Below are 27,088 nucleotides of genomic sequence, written 5' to 3' on the forward strand. Positions count from 1 at the left end.
GAGAACTGGGATTTGAACCTAAGTGGTCTTGACTCCAAAGCTAGAGATCACCACCTCAACTTGCTACCCAATACTCTAGGTCTTTGAAGTATCAAAGTATAATTTTAAAGTAAAGTCCCCCCCATCAAAAAAAAAAAAAAAAAACCACACATTCTGAGTGATTCCAGAACAATCAGCTCCCAGATTTAAATGAAAGAATGGATTAGGGAGCAAAGGGGGTGGGGGTGGGAGGGTGACCATTTTATGTTTAGCATACCAGCATACCTAAAGATTTCAAGACTGCTGGACAAAGAGCAATGAACTTTTTCCTAGATCAAAGGGAGTACTATGAGATAAGACTGATAGTCACATTATGGGTGGTCTTGGAAGCCAGGAAAAAAGATGATCTTGCCATTTGGTGTTTACACTAAAAAGTGTGCAGATTAAAAGTTCTTCATAAGAAGAAATAATTCCTAAGATTGTCCATGGCTAACTGCTAATCATTTGACAAACAGAAATGAATTCAAAGTAATATTAATAAATTAAAAAAAAAAAGAAGAAAAAAGTGATGCCCAGAGAAAGTGAATAAGAGTAGGGAAAAGCACAAAACCTTTCATAGAGATAAAACCTGGGTAATATTTTTGGCTCCAAATTATATATTACTGCATGAGTTCCATTATCCTTCTTGTTCATTTTTATGCTCAGTTTCAAAGTACTTACTGATTCAGTTTGAATGACCCTGTCAAGCTCTTATGGGAAGTTCTTTACTTCACCCTTTGCAAAGAATCCAATTGCAATAGCAACCCTAACTTTAAAAAAAAAAAAAATGTAGTCCCTTCACTTATCTCCACTTTGAAGTTCTGGAACTAAGGTGGCTATGTGATGTTTCTTATTGCCTTGGGTTCATGATAAAATCAACTTTGCCAATTGTAGTTGGCAACTACAGTTGTCTCTCCTGGGGGGGGAGGCTTTCAGCTGCTCTTCCTTTTAATTTCACTATATTTCAATGCAATTTAACAACTATTTTAAAGTGCTTATGATGTGTGAGCCATAGTGTTTTATATCACAATGACAGAAATAAAAGCCTCTGCCTTCAAGAAATTTTCCTTTTAGGGTCAGCATAGGGGTCAACTCCCACAGGAAGCCTTTCAAAATCCATTCGGTTATAAGTTCTCTCTTTCCTTCTCAATTAGTATATATTTGCTTTTCTCTGTATACATATGTAGTTTATTCTCTTGTTCGATTGGTCCAATATTTGAAGGGTAAACCTATTAAAAAGGAAAGTCAAAAAGTTATCTGCTGTACTTCTGTACTTATAGGAGACACAAAGAGAGAAACACAGAGAAAGACACACACATACACACACATACACACACATACACAGAGAGCGAGAGCGAGAGAGAGCGAGAGAGAGCGAGAGAGAGAGAGAGAGAGAGAGAGAGAGAGAGAGAGAGAGAGAGAGAGAGAGAGAGAGATTATTTTATTCATGCCAGGCTTTAAAAATGTTTGCCAAAATTCATTTGTTTCTTCTTTCTATCTTTAATATGCCCTAATAACATTGTTTCTATTTCTCCCTTGTTTGACCTTTACATAAAAAGCATTATCATTCAATCTTTCCATTTCTGACCCCTGGATGTTCTTTTTTGAATATACCTCCTTAATTTATAATGCTACCATTTCTCCTCCTTTACCTATTCTGGCTAAGTATGCACTTCACATATTTAAAATATCAAGTTTACCTTCTTGCCTAAAGTCTTCTAATTTCTCCAAACCTTGAATTTTGTATCTTTATGTAGAGACATTGGAGGTTGTGGATTGTACTACTGGCTCCATTTTGGATTCTGTCTCCATTCATTCAAGAAAATAAGGGCTTTTTTTGTCACTTATTTTAACTCATGCTTTTTCTATATAATCTTTAATGCTGCATAAGTTTGTTTTTCCTGTTTGTGTGATTGTTCTTTCCATTTATATTTTGTAGTGATTGTGCACATATTTTTTGTTTTTGTTTTTGACTTTACTTCAGATACAAATGGAGATTTTTGACACTTTTCTAATTCATAATATTCATCTTTTTAATAGAATAATAATACTCCTGCTTCTTCTATTAAAGACAAAGGATTCAAAATAAGATAATATAGATAATAATAATAGGCTAACAATGCAAAATGTGAGATTGGAATATGGATTTCTGGATCACAGTTTACAATATAGGGCTGACAGATCCCTTGCCAGAAAAAAAAAAGTGACATCTAACAAAGGATGCTAAGAATTTATTTGCCAGATGTCTTTTAAGTATAATTAAAAGGCATTTACATTTTTATCATTTGGCAAATGGCTAAACAAATGGAGGTATGTAAATATAATGGTGTATTATTATTATCCTATAAAAAAGATGATAAATATTATGAATTAGAAAAGTGTCAAAATCTCCAACAATGCATTAATTTTTGATTTTCTTCCATATTCCTTCAGAATTTTTGAATGTTTGAAGGAACATTGTATATTGTAGCAGCAGTAATGGTGGAAAAATACCTGTAAACAACTAAGTTATTGTGAATATAGGAGTACTCTAATCAACTAGAAAGGACTTATAAAGAAGATGCTATCCATCTCCAGAACAAGAACTAACAAAAAGAAGTTTGCATAGTATGGTTTTTACATATACATATATGTGCATACATATTTATGTGTAATGTGTATGTATGTATATATCTGTGTATTACACATATACATACCAAGACCTTCTCTAATGTGAGGTGGGGAGAAAGGCACTTTTTTTTTTTTGGCTGAGACAATTGGGGTTAAGTGACTTGCCTAAGGTCACATAGCTAGGAAGTATTAAGTGTCTGAAGCTAGGTTTGAACTCAGGTCCTCCTGACTTCAGAATTGGTGCTCTATCCACTGCACCACCTAGGTGCCCCTAAAGGCACGTTTTTGTCTGGGAGTGGGGAGAAAGGGAGGATGATAGCCCAAAACTTAAAATATAATAAAAATGAATAAAATTAAGTTAAAAAACAAAGAAAGCCCAAATTCCTGCATTTTCTATCATGCTCCCTAAAGATTTAAAAAAGTTAAATTATAAAACTGTCACCATAACATTCAAAATTATTTGGAACTGGGAAGGATTATAACCCTTCTAAAGGAATCTCTTTTCTCCAAAACAAAAACAAAACCAAAATTGTCATGTGGTTTCCTATGATGTGAATACTCAGACATAGATACCAAAGGAAAAGTTTACAACTCTATCCTTATTTATTTATAAGTTCTGGAGGGCATACATTTTATGACTCTACTAGAGAGGGTAATTATATAATGACATTTCATATTCACTTCTTGGGATATAACTAATTGTGAACTACTGATAACATTCGTGTGTGTGTGTGTGTGTGTGTGTGTGTGTGTGTGTGTGTGTTTCTTGGTCAGTAATTAATTCATGACAAATTATTCATCCTAATGAGTAGGAGTTTCATAGGTGAATTATGAATAGGGATTTCATCTTTATCTCTTATGTACCTCCTCCTATTACTTACATACAAAAACTCTGAACAATGTGATTGACATTTATAGCTCATGTCCCATATACAGCAATTAGCCACATTATGAGATAATATTTTCAACCCAAGTCAGTTGAAAGTCAAAGACTTTGGCATCCCAGAAAGATCAAATATGAAACTTCCTGCTTTTGTGATGGACAGAATGTGGAAAAATAATTTTCACATCCAAAGTAAGATTTGAAGATTATAACTTCTACTATGCTATACTTGAAGCTTTAAATTGTTAATAGAGCATAGATGACTTGATAATACTAATAAATTCCTATATGCCATGAAAAGAAGAATATCTGGTGTTAGAAATATGAGTTTATTTAAAAAAAATATTCTAAAAACTGTCCTTCAAGTGGCTATTTGTAATACCGAAAACTTTTACACTCATAGATTTAGACCTAGAAAAAATATACAGGTAACCTAGTATTGGAATCTTTACATATCTACCTCATTAGAGTTGATAGATTATTGCTCTGATCTTACAAGAAGATGTTTTGGGCCAGAACCTGAAATAAGGTACTAAGTAGAACTAATTAATACAATGCTTGTGTCCCCACCTTTACTCATTGAAGTTCACAAGTATGGGATATTCACAAAGTAAACTGTGTAACTTTGGGAATTCATACCTTCCTTGAAGCTCTTAGGCCAGAGAGCACTATGGGAGAAACCCATAATGCCTCTCTCTTGCATCCCACAATTCCTCTCTCTCGAATAAATAGAGCTTCAAAGGGGCCTGTGAAGGGAGTTTTCAGAGGAAGAAGCTACGAGTCGAGAGTTGAGCGGAAGATTGAGAAGTCTCTCTCAGAGGCACAACCAGATTCATCTTCATCTCACACCACTGTGGTGGCTGGGCTCTTGCACTTCCCCCACTGAGACCAAGCTGGTCTGTAAGATTCTCCAGAAAGCTAGCCGAGCCCCAAGTGAAGGAGACAAGAGATTCATTCCATCTTTGTGCTGGCTGGAGACTGAAGAAAGCAGAGGCAGAGGCTGAAGGACAAAACCTTTGGATTTGGAGACATTCAGAGGGAGCTCTTGGAACCAAGCAGAGAGATAGGCCTCTAAGAATCTATCTATCTGGACCCAAGGAAAGAGACAAGACTTAGAAGGAGAAATAAACATTTGTATTTTTACCAGCTGGCTGCATTTGGGGTAATTATTGATCTGAACTGAAACTAAGGCTGCCTCCAGAAAATCTCCTTGAGAAACCTGCTCTCTCCCAGAGAGAACCATCATCTTATATCTTATATCATTTTAACGAAGAAAAAGAACTCCACAACCTAGACCCAGTCAAATTTACTCTTTTTTTTTTTTTTGAGCAGATTGAGGCTCAGACTTATCAAAGATTATAAAGCATAAAATGGAAGAAACAGGATTTGAATTCTGACTTCAAATTTGTCGCTATTAAAAAAAAATAACATAAAACCATATCATAACTATTTCAGTCCTTATTCAGTTGATAAATAAGTCACGATGTTTAGGATCAAGCAACATCTAAAAAACATTACAAATAAACAACTCTGAAAGCCATAAGAACTATGATTAGTGAAACAACCAGCCATGATTCCAAGGGAGAGATGTCAAAGAGATGATGGACTCAATTGGTATGAGATACACACACACGTACATATTTGTATACACACATATGTGCTTAACATGGAGATGTGTTTTGCTAACTTTGCATATGTGTTACAGAATTTTTTTTTTCTCATTGTCAGGATTGACAGGGGGCTGAGAAAATATTTTTGCTCATTGCAATGAGTGCATTTCAGGGCATTAAAGTGATACTAAACACTTTAATATTAGACAATTTTGGGGATAAACACCAATTTATCTCATTATAGGAGTAAAATTCACTTTTAAAGGTAAATCAGCTTTTTAGAAATTAAGTGAGTTTATCTAAATATTAGTCAGCAACAGAGCAGCTGATTATAGTTTGCCTTCTATGTTATGCCATGATATCAGATAAGTTCCATGCCATCTCTTACTCTCTTCCGCATATACCTCAGAGTACTTAAGAATGTCAGTGTACCAGCCCTGAAGTCAGGAAGATCTGAGTTCAAATCTAATCTCAGACACTTAACACTTAGTTGTATCACTCTGGGCAAGTCACTTAACCCTAATTGCCTCAGGAAAAAAAAAAAAAAAAGAATGTCAATGGCTGCTTCCCCACCTGGTCTTGTGTATGTATAAAAAGCTGGCACTTCCTCTTTTAATTGGTGCCTGAATCTTTCTCTTTACAGGTCTTGAAAGATTTTATGAGCCTCTATAGGGGTGGCTACATGTAACTTTTTCCTGGCAAGAAAACCAGTCTGCAGAATGAAATCTCCGAATTTGAAGATCTCTGATTCTTATATTCCCTTTCATTATAGGGTCAGAGATTTAGAGGTATGAGACTAGGTAGGACATTTATTTCAATCCCTAATTTATTTTTTCTTTTTAGAGATGAGGAAACTGATTTTTTTTTTAAATGTGAATCACCCAGGATCACATAGGGAATAAATGACAGATCTGGACTCAAGTCCATATTCTGACTAGAAATCTCGGACCCTTTCTATAACACCATTCAGTTTCTTTATTCATGGCGTGTAGTGTTGCTTATTCTTGTTTCATGCTTAACATGTCTCTTTATTGCATGGAATCATATATTTACAACTTGAAAAGAAGGTTCTTAGTTGTCATTTGGTCTAATCCTCTCATAGACAAGGGAGTAGATGAAGAATACTGGGAAAGTAAGTCTGATGAATGGTCTGCTGAATATTGATATATAAGGAATATAATTAGGAAATTTAAGTCTGCTGTGAACTAGAGGACTGAAGGATCTCTCAAAAGATTTCTCAGAGGAGTTATCATCTGAGATTAACCTTGAAAAAATATAAGATTTTTTTCTACTGCATAACCTATTTTGTAAACTCATGAAATGTTTTAAAAATATTTATTTAAGGAACATTATGATTTAAAAAAAACATTAAAAAGCATAATCATTATGAAGTGGTTCTGGAAAATGGTACGAACTCATACAGCTGAGAAAATACAAGAAGGGAGGGCATGCTAGCCTTTTTTTTTTTTTTTAAAGAAGAAACAATTACATTTTATTTAAAGTACCTAAAATTTATTAACTAACATAACAACCTTACCATAAAAAGAAAAAAAAAATCACATCAAAAAGAATAACATTCAGTTTACTTTTAAATCCTGAAAAGCTAAATATATTTTAAAAAAATATAAATTTAGAGACTTATTCCATTTACAGATGCAATTTTAGAATTAAAAATCAAAATGACAGACTACTGCTACTCCTATTTAGGAAGAAATAAATTGTTAATCATGCTTCAGGCAAAGCTGTTTAATACTCAGTTTAATTAAAAAAAAAAAACATGCTTAAAGGAGGAAGAGTGTTGGTATCTGGAATTTGAGAGCTGAATATCCCCATCAGCATCTTTATGCCCTCAAGTTTCATGATAGCTTTCTAAAAGTATTTGAAGACTTGCCATGTTATGGACTTTTTCTGTTTGGCTCTGAAGAGCAGAACTAAGAGCAAAAACAAATAAAACAAAGCAAAATAAAAACAAAAACAAAAAAGGATGCTGTAAAGAAGCCTATTCAGTATAAATGTCAAGAAATACTTCCAACCAATTATAGATAATTAAAAATTCATCAAGCTGTCCAGAGAGGTGGTGGGTTTTCCCCTTTTCAAGGTTACCAAATATCAACTGGACTATGTATTAAGTATGTTAGTGGGTGTCTGCATGGGTCTGTGTGTGTGTGTACTGGAGTGGGAGGAAGAGGCCACTGATAAAGAACAAAATGGCCACCAAAGTTCCTTTTACATGCCCTGTGATTCTGTACTAGTTCTTACATTTATTTGCATACCCTTTATGTAATAATGAGGTAGCAAAATAGTTCAGTGCATGGAGCACTGGTTCTGGAGTCAGGAATTCCTGAGTTTTAATTTAGCTTCAAAGTTTGGAAAATCACTTAATCTCTGTTTGCCTAAGAAGTAGGTAGGTGGCTCAGTGGATAGATCACTGAGCCTAAAATTAGGAAAACATGAATTCAAATCTGCCCTTAGATACTTAGTAGATGAATGACTGGGTAAATTGCTTACCCCTGTTTGCATCAGTTTAGTCATTTGTAAAATATTTTCTTTTGCTAAAACTCCAAATAGGGTAAAAAAAGATTTAGATACAACTAAAAATGATTGAATGATGACAACCAATTGTAATAGGTAAAAGATTCATTCTGAATTGTGCTCTTCAAGAATGAGAAATTTTGGAGATAGTAAATGTATTCAGGTACAGTTTGAACTGGATGACCTTTGAGTTCCTCTCCAACTTTAAAATCTGGTAATTGTGTTTTAATGTTAATGTTAAAATGGTTTTAATAGACATTATTTTACTTGAGCCTTATGATAAATCCTATGATTTAGGTTGAGAAATTATCCCTGTTTATAAATAAGAAAACTATACAGCTCAAGGAGATAAGAGGACTTGCTCCAGGCCACAGAGCTAGCTTGCAGACCTTGGGATCAAACAGAAGCCTATTCAGAGCCATAAACATTGCAGATAAATGAATTCTGGTTATTGTCAATAACATCTTGTCCCATCTTGAAGTGGATAGATGACAATAACAAAAGCATATTCATCTTATCACTTTCCCATTACTTTTTCAGAATCACTAATGGTTATTTAAAAAAAAAATTTCATCATATATTTCTCAATTACATGTAAAGTTTTTAAATAATTTAAACAGATGCAGAGCCAAAATGGCCAAGTAAAGGCACCGAGACTCCACCCAAATTGCTACAAATTCCTTTAAATAATAACTCTAAACAAACTTGCAGGGGTCCTCAAACTATGGCCCGCGGGCCAGATGTGGCAGCTGAGGACAATTATCCCCCTCACCCAGGGCTATGAAGTTTGTTTATTTAAAGGCCCACAAAACAAAGTTTTTGTTTTCACTATAGTCCTGCCCTCTAACAGTCTGAGGGACAGTGAACTGGCCCCCATTTAAAAAGTTTGAGGATCGCTGCTAGAGCATCAGAACACCCCAAAAGACTGAGTAGAATATTTCCTACCTGAAGGCCACTTAGAGGTTCAGCAGAAAAGACCTGTGGAACCTAGGTGGGAGCCCAGGGCACAGTTTTAATGTGGAGCACAGTCCCAACTCTGGGCCCAGACCCAGTTCCAGCCTTAGCCCTAACCCAGCCAAATTCCAGCATCAGCGAGGTGGGACCTCTGAATCAGCAGTACTGCTGAGGTTTCTGGACCTCTTGGCCTAGGGACACAAGGGAGGACTTGGAAGGTCAGTGAAAAGGATCTGTGGCACCAGTCCCAGCATAGGCCATGCCAGTGCAGTCCCGGGCCCCATATCAGCAAAACAGTACTCTGTTGCATTAGCACACTAGATAATACACCCACAGTGGGGCAGGAACACTCCTAACACTTCCAGGGCAAAAAATAAGAGTTGTAGTCAGGTTTCCAGAAGGATCTCTGAAAACAGCTGCATAAAACCCCTGAAGCTTGGGCACTTTCCACCTTGGAAATGGAGCCTTATTTTAATAGAGTTAGAAGTCAAGTAATAGAGGAGTGCCAGCCAAGATGATGGAGAATAGACAGGTCTTTATCTGAGCTTCTCCTACTCTCTCAGATCAACACCAGATCAAGCCTCTCAACTGGTTTTGGAGTGAAAGAATCCACAAATATTTAGAGTATACTAAATTTCTAGTAGAAGATATTTTTTATTGAAGCTTTATATTTTCAAACATATGCAAGAATAATTTTTCAACATTAACCATTGCAAAATTTTGTTTTCCAGTTTCCCCCCTTTCCCTCCACCCTCTTTCCTAGATGATAACTAATCCAATATATGTTAAATATGAGGAAAAGATATGTAAATCGAATATAGGCATACATATTTATACAATTATCTTGTTGCACAAGAAAAATCTGATCAAAAAGGAAGAAAAATGAGAAAAAAAATACAATTCAAGCAAACAACAACAAAAGAAGTAAAAATGCTATGTTGTGATCCAATTCAGTTCCCACAGTGCTCTCTCTGGGTGCAGATGACTCTCATCATCACAAGATCATTGGAACTGTCCTGAGTCATCTCATTGTTGAAGGGAGCCACATCCATCAGAATTGATCTTTGTATAATCTAGCTGTTGCCAGGTACAATAATCTCCTGGTTCTGCTCATTTCACTTAACATTAGTTCATGTAATTTTCCCTGGGCCTCTCTGAAATCATCCTGTTTATTGTTTCTTATAGAAATAAAATATTTATATTCCATAACTTATTCAGCCATTAGCCAACTGATGGGCATCCACTCAGTTTCCAGTTTCTTGACACTACAAAAAGGGCTGCTACAAACATTTTTTGCAAAGATTCAATTCTCTATATATTTTAGAAATGAGGCCTTTATCAGAACCTTTGAATGTAAAAATGTTTTCTCAATTTATTGCTTCCCTTCTAATATGATCTGTATTAGTTTTATTTGTACAAAAACAGTTTAACCTAATATAATCAAATTATCTATTTTGTGTTCAATAAGGACTCCAGTTCTTCTTTGGTCACAAATTCTTTCCTTCTCCACAGATATGAGAGATAAACTATCCTGTGTTCTTCTAATTTGCTTATAATATCACTCTTTATGTCTAAACCATGAATCCATTTTGATCTTATCTTGGTGTTAGGTATGGGTCCATGCCTAGTTTCTGCCATACTAGTTTCCAATTTTCTAAGCAGTTTTTGTCAAGTAGTGAATTCTTATCCCCAAATGGGGGATCTTTGGGTTTGTCAAACCACTAGATTTTGACTATTTTGTCCTGTGAATCCAACCTATTCCACTGATCAACTACTCTATTTCTTAGCCAGTACCAAATGTTTTTGATGACTGCCGCTTTATAATATAGTTTTAGATCTGGCACAGTTAGGCCATTTTCACTGGCATTTTTAATTAATTCCCTTGAAATTCTTGACCTTTTGCTATTCCAGATGAACTTTGTTGTTGCTTCTTTCTAGATTTGTAAAATAATTTCTTGGACATCTGATTAGCATAACACTAAGAATAATTTAGGTATAATTTTATTATAGTTGCTTGGCCTATCTATGAGCACTTGATATTTTTCCAATGGCTTAGATCTGACCTTATTTGTGTGGAAAGTGTTTTGTATTTGTGTTCATATAGGTCCTGACTTTGCCTTGGCAAGTAGACTCCCTTTTAATTTTCAGAATTTTAAATTAGATATTTAATTGAGTTATTTTAATTTGTTCTTTTTTATACCTTTATTAGTTGCAAGCCCAATTCATCGATATTCTCTTTATTTCATGGAAGTATACATCTAGAGATATAAAATTTCCCCTAATAACTGCTTTGATTGCATCCCATAAATTTTGGTATGTTCTCTCATTTTTGTCATTCTCTTGGATGAAGTTATTGATTGTATGTATGATTTGTTGTTTCACCTATTCTTTCTTTAGGATCAAATTATTTAGTTTCCAATTAATTTTTTGGTCTATTTTCCCCTGGCCTTTTATTGCATGTAATTTTTATTGCATCATTATCTGAAAAAAAATGTATTTACTATTTCTGCCTTTCTGCATTTGATTTTGAGGTCTTTATACCCTAATATATGGTCAATTTTTCTATAGGTTCCCTGAACTGCCAAGAAAATGTGGACTCCTTTCTGTCTCCATTCAATTTTCTCCAAAGATCTATCATACCCAACTTTTCTAAAATTCTATTTGTCTCCTTAACTTCTTTCTTATTTATTTTATGATTCAATTTATTTAATTCTGAGAGAGTGAGTTTGAGATCCCCCACTAGTATAGTTTTGCTATTTCTTCTTGCAGCTCTCTTAACTGCTTCTCTAGAACTTGGATGCTCTACCACTTGGAGCATATATGTTTATATTGATATTGCTTCATTATCTATGGCACCTTTTAGTAAGATATAGTTTACTTTCTTATCTCTTTTACTTAGATGCATTTTTCCTTTTGCTTGATCTAAGATCAGGATTGCTGCTATTTTTACCTCAGCTGAAGCATAATCATTTCTGCTCCAGCCTTTTATCTTTACTCTAAATGCATCACTCTGCTTTAAATGTGTTTTTTTGTAAACAGCATATTGTCAGTCTGGCTTTTAATCTAGTTCAGCAGAAGATATTTTAGAAGAATTTCAGAAAATATCTGTTTCAATTGGGCATAGAGGGAGGTGGCTGAGCACAGGTGCAGGGATCCAGAGTGGTATGACATACTTGAGCTGGGGAATCTACCAGGTGGTTCTTAGCCAAAATAAAGAATTATTGGCTACTCTCCTGGTTCAGAAACCAGTAGATAAGCAAATACAAAAGGCCAGTAGTGATCCTCTAAATCACAGAATAACATAGAACTTGGCCATGCACACCCAGCACAGAGAGGAAGTCAACAGCACAACTTATAGATGAAACTTGGGACAATTTCCCCTTTGCCCTCAGAGCAGACTTCAACCTTTTAAAAAATGAGCAAAAAAACAAAAACAAAAACAAAAACAAAAACCTCTGGCCATAGATAGGTTTTATGGAGAAAGAGAAGAACAGACTCAAACTCTGAAGACACTAAAGGCAAATCATCTCCAGATGAAGCCCTTTAGGACCCATCTCATAAAGCTCTCTTGTAAAAATTTAAAAAGTATCTTAAAAGTGAGTGAGAAGAAAAATGGGGAAAGGAAAAAAAATAGTAGAGTTTGGAAAAGGAAACACAGAAATTATCTGAAGAAAACTCCTTACAAAATAGATTTAGTGAACTTAGTAAATTAGTGATTTAGTGAAATTTAATGATTTAGTGAAATTTAGTGAAAGCATATAACTCATTACACAATAGATTTGATGAAATGGAAAAAGAAAACAACTCCTTGAAAAATAGAATTTGTGAAATGGAAAAAAAAATCATTGAACAAAATAATTTATTTAAAAATTAAATTGGCCAAACGCAAAAAGAGATAAAAAAGCAAAAAGATAAAAAAGCAGATAATTCACCAAAAGTTAGAATTGGACAAATGGAGGTGAATGATTCAATGAAACATCAAGAATCAATCAAACAAAACCAAAAAAATGAAAAAAATTAGCAGACAATATAAAATATCTCAGTGGAAAAATAACTGATCTGGAAATAGATCTAGTAGAGGCAATCTAAGAATTATTGTACTTCCTGAAAACCATGTTGAAAAAAAGCCTAGATATCATCTTTCAGGAAATCATTAAGAAAAAACTGCTGAGATGTTCTACAACCAGAGGGTTAAGTAGCCATTGAAAGTGGAAAAGCTCCGATCCTGATCCAGTGGAAAAGCCTCTGATCCTGATCCAGTGGAAAAGTCTTCTTGACCCAGAAATTAGAGTGAGTGCAACAAAGAAATTTTGTTAAAAGAGTTAAAGTAGAATTTCATCTAAGATGGGACAGATATTTAGAAAACAGCCTGTTTCTGTTCGAGGAAAATGTTTAGAGAGCATTGTCAAAGTTATGGAAAGCCAAGGTTTAATTATAAATTTACAGCAAATCACTGAACTTTTACAAACTGTAAAGGACATATGTCCTTGTTTCTCTCTGGAAAAGGAATTAGATCTAAATGAATGGAAATTGGTTGGAGAGGATCTTTGTCAATTCTATAATAAAAATGGGCCTAACTCAATAATTAATACATATAATGTAATACAATTGGCTATAAGAAGTTATTTAAGTGATAGAATGATGAAAAGGAAAGTACAGGAGGAAGAAGTGCCAACTTTACTAGGTGAAAAGGAGGACGAATCAGATGAGAATGGAGTTAATTACAATATTTCTCATCAGATTTGGCTCAAAAAAAGAATATCAAATATATTTAGCTTTACAGAAAAACTTGTCTTGCCCTAAAGGGAATAAGAAGGAAAAGGGGAAAGGAAATGAAGAGGCTAATAGAAGGGATAACAGAAGTAGAAGGAGAAAGGTATGAGAAAGAGGAAGGATTTGTAAAAGGAGAGGGCTGTTTGAGGGAGGTGATGCACAGAAACAAAATCCTGAGGGGAGAAAGAAAAGGAGAAAAGTAAAAAGAAAAGTATAACTTGGTGAAAATAAGATGATGGGAAATACAGAATTATTTATTTTAATTGTGAATGTGAATGGAATGAACTCTCATAAAATGGAAGCAGATAGCAGACTGGATTGAAAGCCAGAATTTTATAAGATGTTGTTTACAAGAAACTTATTTAAAGCAGAGTGATACATTTGGAGTAAAGGTAAAAGACTTCAGCTGAAGTGAAAAAAAGCAGGAGTAGCAATTCTGATCTCAGATTAAGCAAAAGAAAAAATGGATCTAATTAAAATAGATAAGGAGGAAACTATATCTTGATAAAGGGTACCATGGACAATGAAATAATATTGATACTAAACATATATGCACCAAGTGGTAGAGCATTCAAATTCCTGGAGAAGTTAAGAGACCTGCAAGAAGAATTAGATAGCAAAATTATACCAGTGGTAGATCTCATCCTCACTCTCTCAGAAGTAAATAAATCGAACAATAGAATAAGAAAGATGTTAAGGAGATAAATAGAATTTTAGAAAAATTAGGTATGATAGACCTTTGTAAAAAAGCAAATGGAGACAGAAAGGAGTATACTTTTTTCTTAGCAGTTCTTGGAACCTATACAAAAATTGACTATGTATTAGGGCATAACAATCTCAAAATCAAATGCAGAAAGGCAGAAATGGTAAATGAATCTTTTTCAGATCATGATGCAATAAAAATTACATGAAATAAAGGGTGCAGGGGAAATAGATAAAAAATTAATTGGAAATTAAATAATCTTATTCTAAAGAATGAGTGGGTTAAATAACAAATCATAGACACAAACTTATTTTTCTTAGAGAATTTGAATGTAGGAATTTTGACTTTATTGTCTTCTAAGGGTATGTTTCGATCTTCTATGTCATCACAGTAAATCTCTATGGTCATTTTTTTTTTATTTGCTCATTTTCTGAGCCTGTTACTCAATTTCAATTCTTTGTTAAAGTAGGGCTTTGTTTCCAGGGTGGAGAGTGCATTGTCCCAAACTGTACAGCTGTTTTCAGAATTACTTCTAAGGACCTGTATGTTTTCAGTTCTTCCAAAATGGTATCATCTAAAGAAAGATGTTTACTCTTTTCCTATCCTGTGCTCTGGTATGTGCAACACACTTTTCTGCCCTGGAACAGGGAGCCCAATTCACTTTGGTTTTAAGTTTTATTGTGCACCCTCAGACTGTGAGACAGGACTGTGTCCAGATATGAGTATGGGCAAAGCAACAGAGTCCTGACTCAGTGCTAGCAAAAAGACCTCTGTAATCTTTTTCTGACTGGTTATTTCAACCCTTCCCAGTATTAAGTACTGTACTTGATACATGTTGTTGTTTAGTCATTTTCAATTGTTTCCAACTCTTCATGATCCCATTTCAGGTTTTCTTGGCAAAGATACTGCAATGGCTTTCCATTCCCTTCTCCAGATCTTTTTATAGATGAAAGAATGAAGGCAAACAAGATTAAGTGACTTGCCCAGGGTCACAGCCTCTGAGACCAGATTTGAAGTTAGGAAGATGAGTCTTCTTAGGCTCCAGGCCTGGCACTCTATTCACTATGCTATCCACTTGTCACATTAGTACATATTAAATAAATCACAGTTGAATGAATGAATGAATGAACTTCTATGGCCAAGGGCAGGAATGTTATGTTCACCTTTAGTATTATAGAACATATTTACTCTATTTGCAATAAAATGATTAAAATAACATACTAAAGGAAGGAAATTCTATTGGGAGACATCAGGGCTGTGAAACATTCTTTAGAAAAGATAAAATGACCCACAACTTTCTGGTCAAATTCAAATAAGATTTAATATAGCATAGGCAATCACACACAATCATTGAGGATGAACATTATGCCAAAAGGAAAGCAATCCCTTTAATTAGATTGAAACACATAGTGATTTATGTTTGTTCTGGCTCAGTTTCACTTCAGTTTTTGTCCCATCTTAGTTTCATTTCTTTAGGGAAGTACATTCTTCTGCATTTTAACACCATTCTTTCACTCTCAATCCCATCATCACCAAAGTTGATAGAAGACTTTGCTGATTGAGAAATGACATTGTCATAGTTGAACTTCAGCAAGTGTGAGGAGAGATAAAACCAAACAAAAACCTCTCATGTAATATTTGTGGATAAGAGAGAGGGGGAGGGAGGGAAGAAGGGAGAAAAGATTTAATCAGCAGTTCTGAAACTTTTTGATATCAGGATCCCTTTATAGAATTAAAAATTATTGAGGACCCCCTCACCGGAAACTATTGTTTATGTGGATTATAGCTATCAATATTTACCATTTTAAAAATTAAAGAAACTAAAAATTAATGTTATAGAAATACTTTTGACATTGTGAACCCCCTTATATGATCTCAGAGATGCATGGTGCTTACCAGACTATATAAGAGAACTACTAGATAAGATGATAATATAATTATGTGGATTTAGAACTGGTTGAACACCATCATCATTAGTGAGCAATGTCAAGTGGGAGGCATGTTTCTAGTGTAGTACAAGACAAGTCTTTATTTGGCCTTGTGATGACCACTTGTGGGGCATAGACATTGTTCAAATTTTTCTTAATTTTCCCCAAATTTCCTGTCAAAGTTCTATTCCCTAAATTTTATCTCTGACCTTCTTCTCTAATGCAAACCCCTCTAAGTCACCATTGGTTTTCTTCTCTTTGATCCACTAAAGTTCTTCTCCTATCCTCTGTTCCTTTTCTCACAATCTTATCCCATACAATTTCTAAACAGAGCATTGTATTTTTCAGACCTAGAGTATTAAATTCTCTTATGGGCAAATATATATTTTTCTTTTTAAAAAAATAATATACAGACAAACTGGAATGTGTCAAGAAGAAAATAACTTGTATTGTGAGAAGACTGAAGAAGATGCCAAATGATGATTAATCAAAGCAACAAAGGCTGTTCACTCTGCACAAGAGAAAGCTTTAGTAAATATTTCTTATTAAGTATTTTTAAAGCATTTACCTACAGGTAATATATTCCACATAACCACCTAGATTCAAACTTGGATATGCCTCCAGATGAACAGTATTTTCAATCACAATGCCAAGTTTAATGCCAAGTCTTTTCACCAGACCAGCAATCACGAATAGTTTAAACATCAGAATGAGAGAACAGGAAGGTGTCACATGGAAGTGGATTGCATCTTCATCAATTGACAGAGAGAACAGAAGGGGGCCCTAGTCTATGGACTGTGACTTTTCTTTCTTTTTTTATTTTATTTTATTTTATAATAACTTTTTATTGACAGAATCCATGCCAGGGTAATTTTTTTTTTACAACATTATCCCTTGCACTCGCTTATGTTCTGATTTTTCCCCTCCCTCCCTCCTCTAGATGGCAAGCAGTCCTATATATGTTAAATTTGTTGCAGTATATCCTAGATACAATATATGTTTGCAGAATCGAACAGTTCTCCTGTTGCACATGGAGAATTGGATTCAGAAGGTAAAAATAACCCGGGAAGAAAAACAAAAATACAAATAGTTCACATTCATTTCCCAGTGTTCTTTCTTTGGATGTAGTGCTTCTGCCCATCATTTATCAATTGAAACTGAATTAGGTCTCTTTGTCAAAGAAATCCACTTCCATCTGAATACATCCTCATACAATATCATTGTTGAAGTGTATAATGATCTTCTGGTTCTGCTCATTTCACTTAGCATCAGTTCATGTAAGTCTCTCCAAGACTCTCTGTATTCATCCTGCTGGTCATTTCTTACAGAACAATAATATTCCATAACATTCATATACCACAATTTACCCAGCCATTCTCCAATTGATGGGCATCCATTCAATTTCCAGTTTCTAGCCACTACAAACAGGGCTGCCACAAACATTTTGGCACATACAGGTCCTTTCCCCTTCTTTAGTATTTTTTTGGGATATAAACCCAGAAGTAACACTGCTGGATCAAAGGGTATACACAGTTTGATAACTTTTGGGGCATAATTCTAGATTGCTCTCCAGAATGGTTGGATTCGTTCACAACTCCACCAACAATGCATCAGTGACTGTGACTTTTCTAGTAAGTAAATTCAAGAGAAAAATGAAAAGAAAGTAACAGGAACTCTATGAGTATAGGTCAACACAATGCAAAAGCTAAGAGAAGAGGCTGAGTCTGAGGACAAAATCAGGATGAGGCAAAAAGTGAGTCAAAGGAACCAACAAAGTTAAAAACAAGACAGAAGCAAAGTCAAATGATAACAATAGGTTTTAAAGAGGAAGATGGTTTGTTCTTTTATGGTACACATCTGCTGTCTTAACCCCTTCTGTTTAAAAGGGAAATGCTTCCAAGATGTCATGGTGCCCAATATGTTACACATTTTTGCTGAAAATGGTTTCATAGGATATTTTCAATAATCTCTATCAGAGAACATTTTCCTTGCTATTCAAAAATTTATAGGAATGTCAGTGCTAAAATTAGAAGTTTTAAAGGTAACATCAAATAATGATAGCAGCATTTATCCATCACTTGGAGAAGATTTTACAAGGTGCTTTTACATGTGCATTAACTAGTTGTACTTCACAACTCATTGGGTTGGTTGTCTAGAAAGACTATCCCAATAACTGAACAAGTTATGGCATATGAATATAATGAAACACTATTGTGCTATAAGAAATGACAAGCAGGTAGAATTCAGAAAAACCTGAAAAGATTTACTTGAACTGATGCAAAGTAAAGCTAGCATAAACAAGTAAAATTTTTACACAGTAACAGTAAAATTGTATGATTATCAACCATGAATGACTTAGTTTTCCCCAACAGTATAATGATCCAAAACAATCCCAAAAATTTTATGAGGAAAATTGCTAGTCATATCCAGAGAAAGAGTTGATGGAGACTGAATGCAGATCAAAGAAATCTGTTTTCACATTATGTTTTGATGTCATTTTCTTTTGACCTGTTTTTTCTCTTTCATAACATGACTGGTATGGAAATATGTTTTTACCTTATTGCATATATATATATAACCTATATTAAATTGTTTACTATTTTAAGGAAGTTAGGAAGTGAAGAAGGACGGGAGAAAATTTCAAAGTCAAAAATTTTAAATGAATGTTAACATTTGTCTTTACATGTAAGTAGAAAAAATGAAATACTATTAAAAATAGAAAAATATCCCAGTTTGATGTTACTCTGTAAGTCTGCATCCTACTCAAAATCATAATCCAAAAAAGCCCCAACCAATGAGTTTGCCTTTAGTAGTCATAAGAAACAATTAGTTTAAAACAAGGTTATGTAAGTCAATAAACACTTAATAAGTTATTAAATTAAGTTTACTATTTAAAGAAATAATATAATAAAAGTAGAAATAAATACATTTCCCCCATAAACTGGGGTATATGAATATATACTGTATAAACAAATTCATTCACATTCAATGGGAAGAAGAAAATATATGAAGAAAGGCATATAAGTAAGTGTGCTGTTGTGAATATGTATGGAGACACAAAAGTATGAAACATGTATGATCAAGATGTGTAGCTTGGGGGGTTATTTATGCTTTTGATGTTTTAGATCTGTTGATGTCTTTATTATCGATTGCTTCTATTAGAACTTCTCTCCAATGGTTTATAGTATCTTCTATCTGCTGAAAACTTCTCTGGTGAATGAATAGTCTGTGACAGAAAATGAGGACTCTCCCCTAGATATCACTAGGAAAGGCTCTACTGTACTTGGTTCTTCCTTTAGCTTCTAGCTTTTGACTTTAGGCTTTAGCTAAAGTCCTTGTCTATTGTGCTGGATGGAACTTCCTTATAAGAAAGATGGGTTCTGCCATGTTCCTCTCCTTTGGAAAAGTACTGGGGAAGCTAGATGGTACAGTGGATAGAGTACCAGTCCTGAAATCAGGAAGACCTGAGTTCAAATCTGGCCTCAGACACTTAATGCTTCCTAGCTGTGTGACCCTGGGCAATCACTTAATCCCAATCGCCTCAGCAAAATTATATCTATATATTTCCTTACCTTATACACAGGGTCAACAAAAAACCTAGCTTGAAAAAAGAAAACCAGAGCTTTTTCTTTCAAAAGATTATCTATCTTGTTCTATACTGGATCTTGGCTACAAATCCTCTCATCTCAAGCAGGAGATTCTGAGATGTGGACACCAAATTCTTTAGAAAGTAGGGCAGAGAAACTTAATTAGTCTTTTTGAACAAAATTTCCTGGTCCAGGGATTAATGTTGGTTTCTTCATCAGAGACCTCATTCTACTATAGGATGTCACAATTTTTATATGTGTCATAGACCCTTTTAACAGCTGAAACCTATGAATACCTCATTAGAAAAATGTTTTTAAATGCACGAATAAAAGACAAAGGTTTGCAAAGGAGATCAAAATGCTATATTACAGTTATCAAAATAATCTTTAAAATCACAGAACTCTTGAAATATATCCCATTATTTTAAATCCTTCCTTTAGTATATGAAAGTATTTCCTATGCCTTCTCATTTTAATTTGTGAAGTTTAGACTATGCTTAGTCATTACATACATGTGGACCATTTAAAGTAATTAGGTGGCAAAGCAGATAGAGTATCAAATTCAGTCAGGGAGACCTAAATTCAAACTCAGCCTCAGACACTTATTACTTGTATGATCCTAGGCAAGTCACTTAACTCTGTTTGCCTGCATTTCTTCATCTCTAAAATGAGCTGGAGAAGGAAATGTTAAACTGCTCCAATATTTTTGCCAAAAAAAAGCCCAAATAGGGTCATGATGAGTTAAATACAACTGACATGACTGAACAACATCAGCAACATGGGCTATTTGCCAAATAAATGTCAAGGGACTTGAGGTACTGGATTCCTTCAGTATCTCAAATAAAAAGCACCTTCCATTTCTTCAAGTATACAACTGAGCAATGGAAATAGAGATGCAAAATGAAGGCCAGAAGGAAAGGCTTGGTCTACCTAGCTAGCCACATTTCTGATCTACAGCAAAGCCTATAAAGGTATAAGGCCCTACTTTTTCCTACATTTTGTCTCATCTTATCTTCACAATAGCTCTGAGAGATAGGTTTTATAGATCCTATTGTTTCAATTTTACTAATGAAGGAACTTAGACATTGAGAGTCACTATAGTCATTTACTGAGCAAGTATTTCAAAAGAATTCAGTGACAGATGTCAAATAATTCTAAGTATTTTTTTTTCTTACCCCATCCTTTCCCTAGGGGTATGCTAGTAAATGTTTAACAACTGGATTTCTGGTGAGAAGGGGAGAGATATTCAAGATCTGTTTTAAGTTTCATTTATATTACTAACAATTTCCATCATTGTATTAGCAGACAACTGAAAAACAATAAATCAATCCTTGATTTATAGCAGTGTCAGATTTCTGAGCTATAAAAGCTTACACTGGAAATTTTACAACAAATTCTCTTGAATACTTTGTAGCTGGTGCCAGAACAGCACTGTCTCCAATGATAGATGGGAATTTGTTGAATAGAAGATGATAGGATTATATATCCCGGAGCCTAGAGAGGACAACCCTCTGACCTCATTTTATATCCCCCATTTTACAGATGAGCAAACAGAGGAGTGCAATGCACATCCCAGTAGGGGTCCAACCATGGATATCTATGAACTCTACTCAGGACTTCTTGCATTATATTGCCCTGGCCCCTGTGATCTATGGAATGTTACTGAAAAGTAGACAAACAGCAGTGGTTCAAGATCACCTTGTTTGATATATTTGTTATCACTCTTGAATCAATAGCTCTGGGAAGAATAATTTGCTTTCAAAAACCGAGCCAGCAACTTAAAGGGATTCTGTTTTACCGAAAGGGCACGCTGTGAACTTGGACAGCCCCAGACTAATCTCCTTCACTGTAGTCACTCCTATAAATACAACAATTCTAGCATCATTTCCCCTCTCCCCCCAGCTCTTCCAGCACTTAGACTTGTAGTTTTCTACAGCTGTTTCTAGTCATTTTCTTGTTTATGTGTCTGTCACACATGTTCTTGTATATTTTCCCTGGGTGGTATGGTGGAAAGAGTGGTAGACTAGGAGTCAGGAGACCTAGGCAGGAATCCTGCCTTTCTTTATTCTTATATATTGTGTGAATAAAGACTTTCTACTTCACCTCCTGCACCTCTCTTTTCTCATCCATAAAATGGGGATATTACTGTTTATGGTGATTATCTACCCACACTTTAAGAAGAGGATTTTAGAATGGCACAGAAATGTGAGTTATTGGTTTTTACAAAGTGAAGATTATACTTCCTTTTTCTTTGGTGTTTCTTCACTCTGCCCATTACATATAAGGTTCTGCCCACAGCAGGTTCTCAATTACCTCTATTTTACTGGGGTCTGCAAGAAGAAATTTAGGCTTAAATGGAGTCTTCTACATTTAGAAACAACTAATAGCAAGCAGCTCTTTTCATCTGGAAGGATCTCAAAGAAAATGTGCAATCTGTGATCTTTCACGGAAACCATATTGTTTTGAAATCTGTGTTTTATTTATCCCAGGCTATTGCTTAAAATATACTCCCTTGGTGTAATACAGAAAGCTGAGAGGTGGGGTGGGAGTAAGGTCTTATTTTTTTCCTCTTTTCTTTTCAAATACTGCATTTGGCATGTGTGCAGCTGGACCTTTGCTTCTAACTTTGGTCTGCACAGATGCTAGGAAAGTTAGATTTGTCTCAAGGATAAGTTAGCCACCTCCTTGGAGGGCACTGATAATGATAGTCATTTGGAAGGTACAATCAGCACATTGAAAGTATTCATTGATGAAAAAAGGAAGAGGAAAAATGAATGAATAAGTCCAGATAAAAAAAATTAGATTAAAAAGTTTGCTTGAAATATGGTGTATTGTAAGCACAATTGAAAAAATCATATTTCACAAAGAAACAGTCTCTAATCTTTATTGAAAGAAGCTGTGCTTTTCTTTGACATTCAACATTTTGTTCACTTGTTTTGATCACATTTTGACCATTCCTAATGAGTAATCCTGTCTTGTAGGAAAAGGTTCACTGCTAATACAAAATGGAAATATAGATGCAAGACTTTTGCTCTGCCATTTACTCAAATTGTAATTTAACCTAGTTGGACCTCAGTTTCCTCAGCAACAAAAGGATATTGATCATGATGAGACAATGTGACAGAGATAGAAAATGTGTGCATCTGAATATTGATGATCTGAAATTAAATCTCAGCTTTGCTACTTACAAGTTATATAAATTTGGACAAGTCATTTCATGCCTTGGACCTCAATTTCCTTATTAGCAAAATTAAGTTATTAGACCAGAGGCCCACTAAAGTTTCTTCCAGTTCTGATTCTATGATCTCTTTTTCAATATGTTCTTAATAGAAAAGAGAATGAGAAAATAAGTAACATTTTGAGGGCACTGATCTCTTTTCTCCTTCTGCCCCTTGTCCCTTTGAAGCTGCAATGTTGTGATAAACCCTGATGCTACTGGAAATCTGACTTTTCTGTTTTCCTCCAAATATGCTATTTATTGGTTACTTTGTCCCTCAGACAAGGACCCTTGAATCTGTAATATATTTTCCCCACCAGGAGGTGCCAAAGGCCTTTTAATTACTCTACTTATTCCTGAGAGTTTAACATTTTCCCCCTCTGATGCTCTTTTGTATTTCTTCTGGGTTGTCAATCTTTCATGAGGACAGCATTATTTCAATCATTTTTCTCTATTTCAACAGGAACAAAAAATCTATAGAAGGAGATGATGAAGCAGTATGAGCTCTAGAAGCTACATGCAGGATCAGAAGGGTTATCTCTGGTTTGGAGCTCAGGGGCTTTTTGTCCAGTTTCTTAACAACATTGAGGATATACAGAGATAATAACTCATGTATATATAGACATTTTGTTTGCAAAGTGCTTTTTTGGATAATAACTATAAAGTGGAGAGTGCCAATATTATCATGCTGATTTATAAATAAGGAAACAGAGGCTCTAATAAATGTTTTGACTTGCTCACATGTAAAAATAAGTACTTAAAACCAAGTCTTAATGATGGTTATTTAAATGGGTTTTGGAAAGGGGGATTTTTTTACCTTTTTTGATTTATTTTTCTCTCTAAAACTTACTATACTTTTCAATTTTCCATAACAGAGAGCCAGAACAAGGAAGAAGGAGTAGAAGTTGAAAAGAGACAAATTTAGATTTGATATAAGGGGGAATTTATTATTTATTGGATCATCCAAATTAGAATGGGTGTCATTTCCACCAAATGGAAGTGTATTTCCTTTCATTTGTCATCAAGCAGAGATTAGAAGATTACTTAAAGGGACTCTGCAGAAGGGATTCTCAGGTAGGTAGATATTAAATTATATGGCTTCTGAGGTCCTTCCTAACACCAACATGTTGCAATTTTGTAACTATTGTACCAAATATACACCAAAGCTTGTCACTTTGTATTGCTCATAAGTCTATTCATTGCCCTATTGTATAACTCATGTAAAGCTGTCAAGGGCCTGCCATAAGGGGACACATAAGTGATAAGAAATTTCTCGTCTCTCTAGTTTCTGACTCACACATTGAAAATCTGGGAAATGTATTATATGACATTACTGAACATGTCACTAATTCCCCTTGAAAGCACAGAACTTTCCAAATCTTAAAAAAAGTGAGTATAATTGACAGGTTGAAGGAAATAAAGAGGAAGCTATATACAATGAACATACCTCAAATGAGCAACCCTTCTCTAGTCACATATTAGGGTTGGATCCAAGAAATGTCACTCTTGTATTACTTTTGACCCCTTTCTATAGTTCTCTGCTTCTACCAACACATGGGTGGCCTCTTTTCCAGGTAAAGTTCCTTTGGCCTTTCTAAGCTATGTAGCTCCCCAGAGATTCATCCATCCAATAGAGGGAAAAAATAAGTTGCCATATCCTGAGCATGGATCTTGTATTACAAATGGAAATGCTGTAGAGGGAAATACTTGTCTTGGCTTGGCAGGAAATACTATTAACCCTGAACTGGAATTTTAGTTCAGTGCCAGACAAAGAATTCCTGCCCTGAATATTCCTGCCAATATCGGAACTCCCCATAGTTAGCCTAGAGTTCACAAATCTACTGACCCTTTTTTCTCCAAGAGAGTCTCAGACCTCAGACAGACATGGCTACTCCAAAGATTTTTTCAAAAGCTCTTACTTGAGTGTCTTCTTCCAGAACAGGGATTCTCCCTGAGGTGAGATAGATTTCAGAGATTTCTATGAACTGGGATGAGAAAAAAAAATCATCTTTATTTCAATATAATCAGTTTCCTTATTTTTATTTTATGAATAGAAAATATTCTGGAAAAGAGCCCATTGGCTTCATCTGCATACCAAAAGAGTCCACAACACAGAGGCAATTAAAACCCTTTGAGTCCCTGAATAAACACTGATTACTAGTCTCAAACACTGCAAAAGTCTTCTAAAGAAATTAGTAGAATTATTTAAGTTATCCTAGATCTGCTAACTTCACACTTAAAGTAAAGAGAGACTAGGGGTACAATGTGAGGAACTATTTATTGTCCTATAGAAGACCATATCAGGGCAATGGAATAAGCAGGGGAAAGAAACAGTATCCACTACTCATCATAAGATTATAGATGTTGAGCTGGAAAGGGACCTCAGAGGAGTTAATCATTTTATATATGAGAAATGGAGACTCATTTGCTAAGTGGCTTGCTCAGGATCACACAGGTAGTAAATATCAGAAACAGACTTTGAACACCCTATCTTCTAGACTTTAGAATCCATAATCTTTTCTCTATACTAAATGACTTGTAAATTCTCCAAGATATAATCTTGGTATATTAAGAGGTATTCCTCGCATAACAGATAATCCTTCAGGAGTCATTTGTGCAGTAATTAGTTGGCTATTTCACATTGTTATTTGGAGAGAGTGAATCTAAGAACATATGTTTCCTTCTTTGGCAGGCCTAAGTTCTAAGACAGGAATACTGAGGAGGATTTGTACACAATCTGACATTAATAAAACTTGGACGAGATAAACAAATATGTAAATGGTCGTCTTTTGAGAAAGAAATTAAAATATAACTTATAGAATTAAAAATGGGGGGGAGGGAGTGACCTGGATTCAAACCTGCCCTATGATTATGAGTAAATTATTTAATCTTTTAAAACTTCAGAGTAATATATTTCCCAGAGCCCTGGAAGACAATGGGTTTACGCTGAATAACTGTAACTTTAAAGGGTGATAATAAGCTGGCTATTCCTCTTTTATTTGCTGTCATTACATGTAATTCTTCCAATAATACATCTAAATATGCCTTATGAATCTTGAGTCTTGGATGTTAGTCTCAGCTCTTGCACAAGCACTGAAGTTGTACTGAACCCTTATAGGCTGGGTACATAAAAGAAAGCTGTGTTTTCTGTGGTGTATTTTTCTGAAACTAGAGTTTTTGAGCCCCCACTAATGAGATAACTTTGATATTCATCCAAAAGTTGGCTTCTTGAAAGTGAAATGATACAAGTCAGGCTAGATTTAAAAGTTGACCTTAACCTTTTAGAATATTTTATTTTATGGATTTTGTTTAGTTCTTATGGGATCACGTGAATTGTCTTTTCTGCAAGGAGAAATTAAACACTTTGTGGAAGTAGAAGGATAGCAAACATGAGAAGCACAAGTAAGGAAAGGCCCTCTGTGTAGATGTTTCACATTGTCATTGTGTAGCTCAAAGTGGGGGGGGGGGGCGCAGAATAGTCTTCTTTCTTCTCTTCCCCAAAGGAAAAAAAAAACCATAGAAATACTGAAGTTTTTAGTAATTCACAAAAATTAAAGGATCATAGCTTTAGGATGGAAAGAAACTCTACAAGATCATCTAATCTCCTCATTTTGCATGTAAGGAAATTAAAGCTCAAAGAAGTTTAATGGAAAAGAGGATACTCATAGAGTTGGAGTGCCTTTGGAGGACCAAAAAGTGATGGAGTGTTATAGACCAGACTCAAACACAATACTTCAGAGAGTTGTGCTAAGAATAAGAAAAATTTGCTGCAAACAGGCATCATCCTGCAGAATGAAAACTTCCCACAGATTCAATGCATTAAAAACACATTTAAAAGTGAAATTTTCTTGAGGCAATAGGAAGACTTCAGACTCTTCTAATATGATTTCTGTTCTTCATAACAATAGACATTAAGAAGAAAGCAGTTGATGGTCTAAGCCATATTTGCTTGCTTTCTTTTAGCATTCAATCCATATAATAGAGGAACAGAATCAGTGAGACTTCTTCCCTTAGACTGAAAGGCATCTTTTGACCTTTCTTGTATTTGTCATTCATTACTTTTAAGTGACTTGATTTGGCAAATATTACACTGATGATTTCAAGAAAAGCCATTCAGCAGAACATAGATTTTTAAGCAGGTTTGATGATACCATTTTCTTTTGAAGAAGACAAAAGAACTCTTCTCCAATTGATTTTCACTAATTAGGGGGGCTATCTGGAGAGGTAAAAGTAAACAAAAGCCATCATAAGAGATTAAGGGAGGGGAGGAGAA

Source organism: Antechinus flavipes, chromosome 1 (genome assembly GCF_016432865.1).
Source record: "Antechinus flavipes isolate AdamAnt ecotype Samford, QLD, Australia chromosome 1, AdamAnt_v2, whole genome shotgun sequence".
NCBI classification, from domain to species: Eukaryota; Metazoa; Chordata; class Mammalia; order Dasyuromorphia; family Dasyuridae; genus Antechinus; species Antechinus flavipes.